A 13,672-nucleotide genomic window follows, 5' to 3' on the forward strand; every position below is an offset into this window, starting at 1 on the left:
TAGCAATTAGAGAAAGGCAAATCAAAACTATACTGAGATTCCATCTCACTCCAGTCAGAATGGCAATTATCAAGAATACAAGCAACAGTAAATGTTGATGAGGATGTGGGGAGAAAGGTGCTCTCATGTATTGCTGATGGGACTGCAAATTGATGCAACCACTTTGGAAAGCAGTATGGAGATTCCGTAGAAAATTTGCAGCAGAACACCATTTGACCCAGATATCCCACTCCTCAGTCTATACCAAAAGGACTTAAAATCAGCATACTACAGTGAAGCAGCCACATCGATGTTTATAGCAGCTCAATTCACAATAGTCAAGCTATGGAACCAACCTAGTTGTCCTTCATCACAACAATAATCTTAAGATTGGAGAGAACAATCTTTCCACATTTAATAGGTAGCTTGCCTGTCTGCTTGCCTTCCCTTCTTCCTTTCACTTAACATTATTCCTTTCTGCTAAATTTCTTTTTTTAAGGAGTGTGTAGAAACCAGTATTTTTTCATAGATTGCATTGTTTACCCAAGTGACATGGAGACTTGGTGATGAGACCAATACTCTGAATATGCAGGATCTCTTTGGAGTGAGAACACTCCAGACATTTCATGTTCAAGAGTATTTATTTTTCTGTGGGCACCAGCTAGCATGGACCAAATAATTGGTTGGTCAAGGTTAGTAGACTTGTTTAAGGTTTTCTTTCTTTTGTGGCAACAAGTAAGTATGTGAAGTAAATTGACCACTTAGCTCTTGTATTAACCAAATTTACGAATAAATCATAGTGATCTCAGGTATGTATATTGACAACATTAAAATTGGGCAACTTGATCTGTAGGCTAAAAAAATTAAGAAAAACAAGCCTATATATGATTTCATCTATAAAAAGATATTTGAAACATGCAATACATACTTTTTGGTAATTGAAAATAAATATAAATTTATTTTCTAAATTTTATAATTTTCAGTTTTAAATGTTTAAAATGATTTTGGATCCTTTTCTACAAGGAAGACTGGCAGATATTTTTTTGTAAACAGTTTACGATGTGAAGCAAGCTATTTGTTATTTTTTTTTGTCATTGAATTCTAGCTTAATTAAGTGGTGATCAAGGAATGTACAGTATATGATTTTAATCTCTTAAAACTTTTTGAGGTTTGCCTTATGGCCCAGCACGTGACCAGTTCTGGCAATTGATCATAAATACTTAAAAAGAATGTTTACCTCTGTTATCTTTGTGTCTTTGTGTGTCATATTCTCTATATGCCAATTAAATAAGGTTTATTTTTAAAACATCTTTTAGATCTATATCCCTGCTAATTTTTTCTTTCTTTTTTGGTACCACAGATTGAAATCAAAGGCACTATACCACTGAGCCACACCCCCAATCCTTTTTATTTGTTCTTATTTGTTATTTTGAGGCTGGGTCTCACTTAGTTGCTAAGGTTTGACTGAAACTTGCCATCCTTCTGTCTCAGCCTCCCAATTTGCTGGGGTTACTGGTGTGTACCACCATGCCCGACTTTCTTTTCTTAGTTCCAGAATTTCTATTTTATCCTCTTTTACAAATTTTTTAGATATTGAAGGTACGTGAAATCACATTTAAATTTATGTTATTATGCTACTAGATTTCCTTTTATCACGTTCTACATTAATAATACAATAATATGTCAGTTTTCTCTTGGTTAATTTTTCCATGGTATATCTTATTCCTCCTTACATTTAGGAGTATTTCTTTTTTTAAAAAAAATATTTGTATTGCAAACTAATGGGATACATCTTGTTTCTCTGTACATGAAGTAGAGGCATACCATTTGTGTGATCATACATTTACACAGGTTAAATAGTTTTTGATTCATTCTGTTAATTTTTTTCCTTCCCCCCACCCTTCCCACCCCTCTTTTCCCTCTCTACAGTCCCTCCTTCCTCCATTATTGCCCCCCTCCCACCCCCCATCATGTGTCATCATCTGCTTATCAGTGAGATCATTTGTCCTTTGAGTTTTTGAGATTGGCTTATCTCACTTAGCATGATATTCTCCAATTTCATCCATTTGCCTGCAAATGCCATAATTTTATTATTTTTTATGGCTGAGTAATATTCCATTGTGTATATACCACAGTTTCTTTATCCATTCATCTGTTGAAAGGCATCTAGGTTGGTTCCATAGTTTAGCTATTGTTAATTGAGCTGCTATAGACATCACTGTAGTATGATGATTTTACATCTTTTGGATATAAACTGAGGAGTGGGATAGCTGGGTCAAGTGGTGGCTCCATTCCAAGTTTTCTAAGGACTCTCCACACTGCTTTCCAGAGTTGCTGCACTAATTTGCAACCCCACCAGCAATGTATGAGTGTACCTTTTTCCCCACATCCTCACTAACACCTATTGTTGCTAGTATTTTTGACAATCACCATTCTACATTTAGGAATATTTCTTAAGTAGCATCCTGTTGCATTTGTAATCCAATTTTAAAACATTTACTTTTTAATTGGAATAATTTCAATGCAACTACTGATATATTTGCTGACATATTGTGTACTGATATATTTGCTTATCTATTTTCTGTTTGTCTCACTTGCTTTAATGTTCCTTTTTTCTTTCTTTCTTTACATCATATAAGGGTAATTAGATTAGAAATCCTTTATTATTCTGTTCCCTTCCCTATTGGTTTGTTAGTTAAACATTATTTTACTGTTTTTAGTACATAACCTAATGAATGCAGCATAATGCCAAGACTTACTGCAACCAAATATAACTTCACACATTGACACTTCCTGACTGAGACTAGGATCTTAGAATAGTTTAATTTATATCACCATCCTTTGTATTATTGTTTTCTATCATTTTAGTCCCACATGTTTTATTCACCAGAAGATATAATAATTACTATTTTATGTAGTCAATAATCATTTGTATTTACCCATATTTTTATTCTTTTTGTCATACTTCATTCCTTACCAAATTTCTGTCTTTCCATTTAGAATTATTTTCCTTTGCTAACAGAATTCACCTTAATATTTATTTTACTGAATATATGCTGGTGAAATTTTTACTTGAATTGTGTTTATTTGCAAATGTATTTATCTATATTCATTTTTGGAGAGCATTTTTGCTAGGTATAAAATCCTAGGAAGACAGTTTTCATTTAACAGCTTGAAAATATCATCCCATTGTCTACTATTATTTCTCATGAGAAATCAACTGTACATCTTATTGCTGTACCTTGGAAGGTAATATATATTTTGCCCTTTAGCTATTTTCAAGTTTTTCTTTTTCTTTTCCTTTGTCTTTTATTTTTAATAGTTGTACTGTGATGTACTCAGGTGTGTTTTTCTTTGCTTTAATATCTTTCACTTTAGAAATTTTTTACTTTTATTTCTTCAATTAGTTCTAATTTTTTCTCTTGCATACTCTCTGGACTCCAATTAGGTATGCCTTTGTACCAGTGCAATACTAGCAGCTATAATCTTTCCAATATTTCCACCCTTTTGAATCACCTAATTTTAGCACAAATACTTTCTGGTATTTCTTCCAGATCATTATCCTTACATTAATATTCTACTTAGCCTATCTATTGAGTTCTTGATTTCAGTTCTTATTTTTCCTTAGTTCCAGAATTTCTATTTTATTCCTTTTTATAAATTCTAGATCCTTAGGAATCTATAAATATTTACCATGTCCCTCATTTTTTAACATTTTAATCATAACTACTTTTATCCAACTGGATAACTCTAATAAATGAGACATCTATGTATCTGTTTTGTTTCCTGTCCTGTTTTGTGTCTTATCTGTTGCATCTTTTTTTTATTAATGCTAAGTATTATGCTTGTTAAACTATACTGCCTCTGGATAATGTTACTGCGTTCCATGTATCTGGTTAAGCAACAGAGTATTGGCCAATTGCTTTATTCTAATTCTGGGACTCAATTACAGATTTCATAATACTCAGTCTGCCCCTTATTTATCTCTGATTTTCTAGTATGTGGACACCTGCATCCCCAGTTGTGATCTTGGGAATTTTAGTCAGGATTTCTCCCCCTTAGAAGTTTCTGAACTTCAGTTTTTGTCTCTATAGGACTGTGAGACTGTGAAAACCCTTGCTCAGCCCTTCATTGGCTTTCTGCCTAAATTCTTATCTTCTTCTATTGTACAATTTAAAAATTTGGTAAATAATTTCTTGTTCTTCAGTTGGAGAATTAGGTTTTGTTGTTGTCATTTTTCATTTTCTTAACCAAACTTGAGATTTGTTATCATTAAAGTAGTTATTCATGTTGGAAATAGTCATGAGATTATAAAATTTAATGTTGGAAGGAACCTAAGACATCATCTTCTGTTGGCTAACCTCCCACTCAGTACAGAAATGTTTCCTGCAGCATCCTTGGCATATGCTCATCCGGTCTCAATTTGGATATCTTGAGTAAAGGAGCTCATCATTTCCTGAAACAATCCATTCTGTTGGACAACTCTATTTTAAAAATCCTTATGTTGAGCTAAAATATGCCTCCTTGTAACTTATACGCATTTACTCATTGTTACTAGTTGTCCTTCTGGAATACGTCAAAACAAGAGAACATTTCAGATAGCTGTACTTAAAGCAGATCTAAGTGCCACTCCTCCTTTTCCTGCCCCCTCCTTCTCCCCCATCTCTTGCTTTCTTGTACCAAAGCATTGAACATAAATTACTGAATTTGATTTAATAATCATAGGCAGGGCATCATTTTGGTAATGATTAAAACACTGTCTTTATCATATACAAATTGCTCTGACGTTCTGAAGACAGAAATCTATATAATAATCTTAAATTATATTTTTGTATAGAAAAAAGAGTAAGAAGACTGCTGCATAACCATTTGTGGGGATGTAAAGAAAACTAATCTTTAATTTCCAATATGCAAATGAATTAAGGGGCATGCATTTGTTTTCTTTCCGTACTTGTAGATTGTATTTAAAAACCTATTCTGAATTAATAATAATGGCAATAACCATATAGCAGCTAATATTTATTGAGTACATACCATATGCAATTCATGTATCTTGTCTTTACTTTTGGACTTTTCTGCTCAATAAGAACTCTTCAACTTTTTAAATATAATTTATGATCTAAAACACTGAGAGTCAAAGAAGATACTATGAGTTATTATACTGAGATGGTAGATAATTAATGGGCACAATCCAGGCAGACCAGGTCTTACAGTCCTTTTTTAAACTGAACAGAATTCTACTAGTTATGCTGTTTACCCGGAAATTTGCATATATATGCCACACTGTTTCAAATAGCTCTAATAGGCATTCCTAAAAGCTATTATGTCCTATTCTGCTTATTATTTATGTTCCCACCTATATCCTACCCTCTTCACATTTACCATTATGCAATGTAGTTTCGAATGTAAAAATTTCCACTTTTTCATAATATGTCAAAAATGCAGAGGGTGGGGGTCAATTTGTTTTGCTTTGCTCCTCCTTTCCTCTGTGAAAATAGGGGAAAACACAGGGTGTGGAAGGCTAGAAGAATGCCTGGCCTCAGATAGTCACTTACGTGCGTTGAAGCTGCTTCCAAGATCTGAAAAGAGGTGAAGTTTGAAGAGTCAGAACTGTTGTAATTATAACTCTCAAATTTCCAGAGCCCAGTGAAAAGGCACAATGGGAAGTGCCTAGTGCTTCAATTATTTTGCAAAAATTCCATTTTTGTGAAACAAATGCCATGATCCATAAAGAATGACCATCTTCATTCTCACCAATGTTCTCAACCTTGGCATCACAATCTAGTAGTATTGATGCCTGAGTTTCATTCCAGTTTAATTGGTCTGGAATAGGACCTGGGTTTGCAATTTATAAAAGCTCCCCAAATCCCCAAATGATTCAAATGTGCATCTTAAGTTGAGAGCTGCCATGCTAAAGTTACTATGACAGGCTCAAGATTTGTGATTGCAATGCTGGAACCAGTAAACTGCTACTGACAGTTTAAAAGTACACGCAGAAGGATCCCACAGATTATAACTATTCATCCCTCAAGATCAACAGATCTCTGAAATATATGGTTAATTCAAAGGTGAACTTTCAGAATCCGGCCAGTCATATCAAGAGTGGAAAGGGATTGTATCCCCACCCCAAATATGATCTTTTAACCACAACTCAACAGAAATCACTTTAAGATCTTCTTCATAAAATAAAGACCATGGCGAGTTAGTTCTATTTTGCAATATTTCATATTCTAGAAATTGCAGTAAAGCAATGATTAGGTAAACCTTGGCGAAAATAGGTGTATCTGCTTCCTTGTTAGAAAAAGAGAAAAATAGAGCATAGAAATACTTGTTTCTTTGTTTCTGCCTTCTTATTTTTTAAAAAAATGGCTCTAAGGCTATTTCTACTGATTCTGCATCCAAGGAGGGAATTTCACACAACAAATTCTGACTAAGAGTAATATTAGATAATTATGGTACCAAAATGGCTCCTCTCTTTTGCTATCTTTTCTACTTTCTTCATTGCCACAATCTACCTATTCTAGCTCTAGGATAGATTGAGAACAATATTTTGTTCACTTTAATATCAAATGCTCTTTCTCTTAATGAGTTTATTGTGTCATTTGCTCTAATTGTTCCCCTTACACCATTTTCTTTCCTGAGTAAATAATGTTCAAAAAAGGTAACTGTCATGGTCATGGTCACGACCCATTGGTTCGATATTTATGATTCTACCTGCTAAAATGAAATGAATCTCACTTGAGCCAGCAGCTCAGCCCTCATACCAGTCCCAGGTCCATAACACTGCCAGAAGGCCTGACCGCAATCAAACTTCAGTTGTGAGAGTTAATAATTTCCTCACGCTCCTTCCTCCGTGAAGTATATTTAGCTGAGCTTGTGCATATGACTTCAGTTCATAAAAAGTTTACAAGTGCAGCTGGAATGCTTAGCATTTGATTGTTACATAAATAAGTATTTGAGAACATATGTAAACTTGACAGTGTTAGTACCAGATGTTCTAGTAGCACAATAATGTACTTTGACTGCCCTTCTCAGTTTTTGGCTAATTTATTACGGCAATGTCTCTTTATCTGCTAATTTTCAGATAAACACATATTAACTCTATTCACAGTGATGATCATCTTATTGTTACAGTCCAATTACATTTATTATATTAAGTGTGTAGTAGTACAAACAATGCAAGATATTTTGATTCCTAAGTATTTATGGCATGTGAAGAAGAAAGAATCTTCCATAAGCGTAAGTGTATACTCTAATCTCAATGGGAATTGCTTTTCCAATTGAACTACTAGGTACTTAAGAGGTTTCTGTCTACAAATTTCATCCCTTTTTCAGGTCTTCCCTACCTCTTACTATAGCTGGCTGTATCTTTCTGTTTTGGTTTTTGTTTTTGGATTTTTAAAACTTCATCTTTAATTGAAAAATAAGAATTATATATATGTGTATATATATATAGATATATATTTATAGAAGATACACATTTATATTGTAGGATGATTAAATCAAGCTGGTCAACATATCCGTTACATCACATGCTTTCTGGTATGGTATATTGTAGAAGTTTTTGACATTCTCAAGCAGTTTTTGTATCTTCAGAGTTTTATTTTGCAGTTAATTGTAAGAAAAATAGCAAAAATAAGATAGTACATAGAATGCTCATATATTTACATTCTGCCCACAGTCACCTGTTTTTGATATTTGCCCCATTTGCTTTATAGAAGAGTACATTCATCACTCTTTTTCTTTCTGCCTATGTATATGCATTACTTAATAGCATATAGATATATAAAACATGTATGTATATAGTATGTACAAGCATGTATGTATGTATACACACATACATTTTTCTGACCCTTTCAAAAGTTAGTGGCACAGCCCTTTATTCCCATATACTTCAGTGTCTATTTCCTAAAAATATGAATATTGTCTTACATACATTTAAAACTGATGCATTCTAATCTTTCATCTGTATTATAATTTTATAAATTAACTCAATATATTCTTTACAGTATTATTTTTCCTATAGTACAGGACTTAACCTAGGATCACTACATTTACTTTCTTCTATGGAACATTTCTATGAAGCTTTTCTTTGTCTTTATAGCATTGACAATTTTGAAAACAATAATACTTTAAAATAATAATAATACTTAAATTTTTTTTAAAGTTATGGATGGACACAATACCTTTATTTTATTTATTTATTTTTATGTGGTGCTGAAGATCAAACCCAGTGCCTTACATGTGGCAAGACAAGTGATCTACCCCTGAGCTACAGCCCCAGCCTGAATTCTAATTTTGATAATAAAAAGTCTTTGCCTTGTTTGTGTGTGATGTTCCCTAATGGGCAAACTGAAGTTTTGTGACCTGTATCTAATACAAAGCAAGTGAAATTGTGTTTTCATAACTCAGTCAGATATTTCCCAATTTTTCTACCAAATGGTTATCATATTTTCCTGCAACTCCACCAGAGGTTTATGGACTAGAATATCTAAGACTATGAACAAAAATAAATCTTTTCTCTTTATAAGTTGATTATCCCAGGTATTTACTATTGTTCAGAAAGATAACTAACATACACAGTAAGGACTCATAGGAGAAAAGAAGTAAGAAACAAGTAATGAAATGATTTCTAATTTTCAGAGGACTAGGAATCATGCTTCAGGCTTGCAGTATGGATGCATAGCAGAGTCCTGGAAAGAAGAGAGCCAATTAAATTCACTGCTTGAATTGGTTCCCATGGTGGGAAATATGTTTTATTTATATGTAATATTGTAAAAACTATTTTGGCAACACACTGTATTATAAACTTCAAATTCACCTTCAAGAAACAGAAAAAGAAGAAAAATGTGCAGAAAGATAGTGAGAGTAGGTCTAATTAGCATTTTTTACAGAATAAGCTGTAGATTTACTTGATACTGAAGAGAAAAATACCAGAGTACCAGACTAGCACATCAATCATTTGAAGTTGTCTGACTCTCTTGAAGAGGATATCCTGGCTTCAGAAAGCACATTGCTGTCTTAAGGCTAGAGGCCCAGGTCAGAACATCTTAAGAACAAAAGATGAACAGTTTTGAGGGGAACCAGCTGGCTTAAGGTGATCCAGAGTGCACAGATGTTAAAGACTCACTGCTCCAAGAAAACTATTTCCCAACACAAGAATAAGAATAACAGAATAATCTTTAAAAAAACTGTAGAACTTTATTTACCACATTGACCCTTAAGGTCTCTTTGTGTGTTTCTTTTCCTTAATGCTAATTTTTAAATTTCTATACTTATCTTAATATATTTTAGTTTGTGTCTCCTGGATGATAGCTATTAAAAAAAAAGAACAGAATTTCCTATAAAAGTTGAAAATAAAATTGTAACTAATCTTTGTTAGAAATATGCATACAGTTCTATTGGTATGAGAACTTTTATAGATTTTTAATATAGTCAAACATGGTAACCAAGAATCTGTAATTTCCTCTATATTTGCCTCAAATTTCCTCAAACCCTAACACAGCATTCTGTGGCAAATAGATGATAGATCTCAAATCAATTATCAACCTTTTAAGTGGTAATTGAATATAAAAAGGAATAATCTGAAACTGAAAATGTAAGTGGTTTGAATCATGAGAGTAATCAGAAACTAAACACATAAGTGATTTAGAAAATGTTGTAGAATATGGATAGATATGTGGTTGAAGTCATGAAAAATAGTTCTATGTTCTTTAAGACTGTAGTCACGGTTTTCTATTTAATAGTATTGAACACTTTTTGAGTGTAAGCAATGTTATTAATAATTTTTTTGAGGCATTATACATCCTAGAAAATAGTTACTATAAAACCAGTAAAGATGTTTAAAATGAAGCATCATATATCACAGAATCAATAGCATACTACCTGACTCAAAGGCATGTAATTTTGTTAATTCAACAAATATGATTAATCACTTAAAAACCGTTATTCATATCTCTTTTGCATTTTTGAGTTTATGGTTTTGTCATATGAAAATTCCATGGTGTATGCACCAGGCTACTAAGAAGACTTCCCCATTCATTCTCATTTGAAGATATGAAAACAGCAATATTAAAAGTGTCCCTCTGTGACTTGTTGTCTCTGTTTTTAATTCTAGGGCATAGTTACAGTATGAAATAAACAGAATTACAAGTTTGATAATCTTTGTGCTTCGTATTCATTTTTTAATTGTATTCAAAGAATGTGAGAGTGAGACTAATGTAGCAGCAGCTTGTTTTTTTTTGACTATCAAAATAGCTTCATAGAGATGAGCTTTAAATATGGCTTAAACATATCCTTTTTTCCTTTCTTCTCAGGTTAGTGTCACTTTGAAAATAAAAATAGGCACTCTTATTGGAACATCAGGAGTAATGCTGGGTATAAACAGGCTTAGAATATGCTTAAGGAGAGTAATCCTTCCCAACATACATAGAGATGAATTGATAACCAGATTTGGCATTTCAAATATTTTTTACCCAAGGCAAAGGCTTTAGGGTGTTTTCTTGGAATTAGAGAGTTTAGAGATGAAAAAGGTGCCATTTATTATTTTTTCTTTCTATCAGGTTAGGACTTCTCTTTGCAATCCTGTTTATAATACTGGGCCTATCTTTTCTTAGTATTTCACCCATTGATAGATGTTCCATCAGAGGATGTTCTAAAATCTTAGAATGTGTGTTCCTGAGGGTTTGACTGAATAATCATCTAATAAAATTAAGTAAGGTAATTGATTTAAAGAGGAACTTGGATTTAGAATCAGAAGCAGTGAATCCCAGTAAAATATTTGCAACATAATTTGTACATGCTCTCGAGAAAATCATACGGTATCTCAATTCTTTGTTTTTGCATGTGAAATATGAGAGGTTTGGGCTAAGTTTATATAGTTCATTCAGTTAGATAATCGGATAAATATGCCATTTAATCAAATCATCAGTTGATATGGTAATTATATAGATGGCTTAAAATTTAAGACTAAAAGTATCAGAAAACTAGATTGTTATATCTGGGATCCTCAATATTTGCTTTCTTAATATTTGCACTACTTTCCCAATAATGGAAAAATATAAAGAAGATCTTTCTCTCAAACACCATAGTATCATACCATTTTGTTGCAGTATTATCTTCAGAATACACCACGACTTATCTATTACCAGGACTATAGAGTTTAAATGGGATAAAATGATTAGCTTTCACAATCTTTCTTTTGGAATTCATGAAGAATATAACTGTCCTTCTTTTTAAAAAGACGTCTATATTTCTATTCCTCAAAAAAGCAGAATATTTAAATGCAAAGAAAGTAGTCACTTGTAGTTTGAATGTGGTTTATCTCTCAAGGGTTCATGTTTTGGAAGACTGACCCTCAGTGTGACAGTCTTGGACCTTCATCTTTGACACTTTTTCCTTTGTAAAGTTATTTAATCTCAGGTACTTCATGTAGTAATGAAAAACAGGTGAATGCACAACTAACCCTCTTTTTTAAATATAAGAACTATTGATTTTAATAATTTACTCCTTACAAAAACTGATACTTTATCAACAGGTTAATTTTAATTTCAAAAACATAACCTTAGGGTATACTTATGATTACAAACACATAAAATTTAGAGTCAGGAGAGCTACCTTCCAGAATGTGTTTTATTACCTACTATATACAGACACTCTCAAGTTTATAATGGTTCTACAGATAATGTTTTGATTTTGTGATGGTTCAAATATATATATATATATATATATATATATATATATATATATATATATTCAAGAGAAACCATACTTCAAACTTTGGATGTTGGTCTCTTCCCAGGTTAAGGATATGAAGTTTAATACTATTTTGTGCTGCTGGAAAACACCCACAAGCCACAACTCCCAGTTAGTCATGGGATCATGAGGGGAACAACCAAACCTCTAGAGGATACCATATTGCTAAGCTAAGATGTTCAGCAGGTTAGGTGTAATAAATGTATTTTTAATCTATGATATTTTTACTTTACTGTGGATTTACTAGGACATAACTTCAACTTAAATAAAGGAGCAGCAATGAGATTTGGGTAATTCTTTTAACATCTCTGAGCCTCAATTTCTTCATTTTAATAAGGCAGTAGCAGTAATACTTGTCTTTGGAGCTTCTGTTAGGATCAAATGAAATAACGAAGGTAAATCCTAAAAACTGGTATGCATTATTATTAATACTCTCTAAAATATTTAAAAATATTTATATTTAACGAATTGCATTACTTCCATCTAATTACAAACAGATAACATCATACATTTACAGAAAATGATATCAAATTCAAATATTAAAGGTGAGAGGAAGGAAGAGGGATGGAACCGGTATTTCTTGAGGACTCTGCCACAGCATGATAGAAAAGCCAGACAGTACTTTATTTTTAAACTACTACATAATGGACTTTCTAACTCCTTCATAAGACATAGGGTCATACCACATCAAATTTCTATAAGAAAAAAATACTTATTCCTTCTCTAAACTAATTCCTCCCTAGTTGCTATAAATTGTAGAGCAAAGAATAGTTGCCCTCAAATATAGAAATCCTAACTTTCCTCTACTATCACACTCCTACACTATTTCCCCAAATTTTATTTTTAATACATAAACTGTTAATAAATATATAGCTTACAATTATTGATGTGGCTCCATACCAAGCTGTGAACTGATTTGAATATCAGAAGACTGCTATTCTAGTTGGAATCCAGGTACATATTTAGCTACAATGTCACAAGGAAAAAAAAAAAAGAAAAACCTTCTTCATTATGAATATGAGATAATTACTTTTCAAAAATTGCAGTCCCAATCCAAGAAAGGGCCACAAGGTTTAATTGTGGGTGTGCTATTTACAGATTAATTAGGACATTTAACTTCATTTTTTATAACACAGAATTAATCCCATAAAAATTAGTGATCTCGAAGGAGTCAGTTGTCAACTCTGACAGGATCTCTTTGCCATAATCTATTAAAATGCTGCTTTTATCTTGTCTTGCCTGTGTCATATTTTATGGATTTTTTCATAAACACTGCCTATACTTCATAAATGTCTCAATTTTCTAGTCTATTAACATTACTTCAAAAGCAATTGATAAAAGAGTAGGGCATGCATGAAATAATACACCAATAATGTGAAGTGCTGGAGGCAAGAACAGTGGGTAGGATCTGCACAGCTTGTGAGCTGAAACAATGAAAGGATGTTTTATCTACTACAATAAAGAAACAAATGATCATTTTTGATAGTAGAAAAAAGATTGCTAGTAATTGGGCAGATGAAAAATGGGTTACACAGAAAATACAGCATATTTTGAAAATGATAACTGAAAATGAGAAAATAAACATCCGAAGTATCTATTTACATTAGGAGGGAACCTTTTCCCTTTGGTTACTAAACATGTGGCATTCAGCTTGATCTGGCTTAGTTTTAGATATGATTACTTTACACTATATAGAAACATTTCCTTTATATGCTTATATTTTTATAAACATTTTATGTACTGACTACAATACATTAGTTTTTTTTTTCTTTTAATCTTTATCATTTTATTGTTTTGGCCTTTGAAATTAGTTTAATTTTCCTTTTAAGATATAGATAATGGGGTTTTTTTAGCATCCTATTTATATTTTTAAAGCCCTAATATAAGACCTAGGTTGACCTAATAAAATGAGGATTTTACCTAAATTTGCTACTACAAA

Source organism: Sciurus carolinensis, chromosome 2 (genome assembly GCF_902686445.1).
Source record: "Sciurus carolinensis chromosome 2, mSciCar1.2, whole genome shotgun sequence".
Classification (NCBI taxonomy): domain Eukaryota; kingdom Metazoa; phylum Chordata; class Mammalia; order Rodentia; family Sciuridae; genus Sciurus; species Sciurus carolinensis.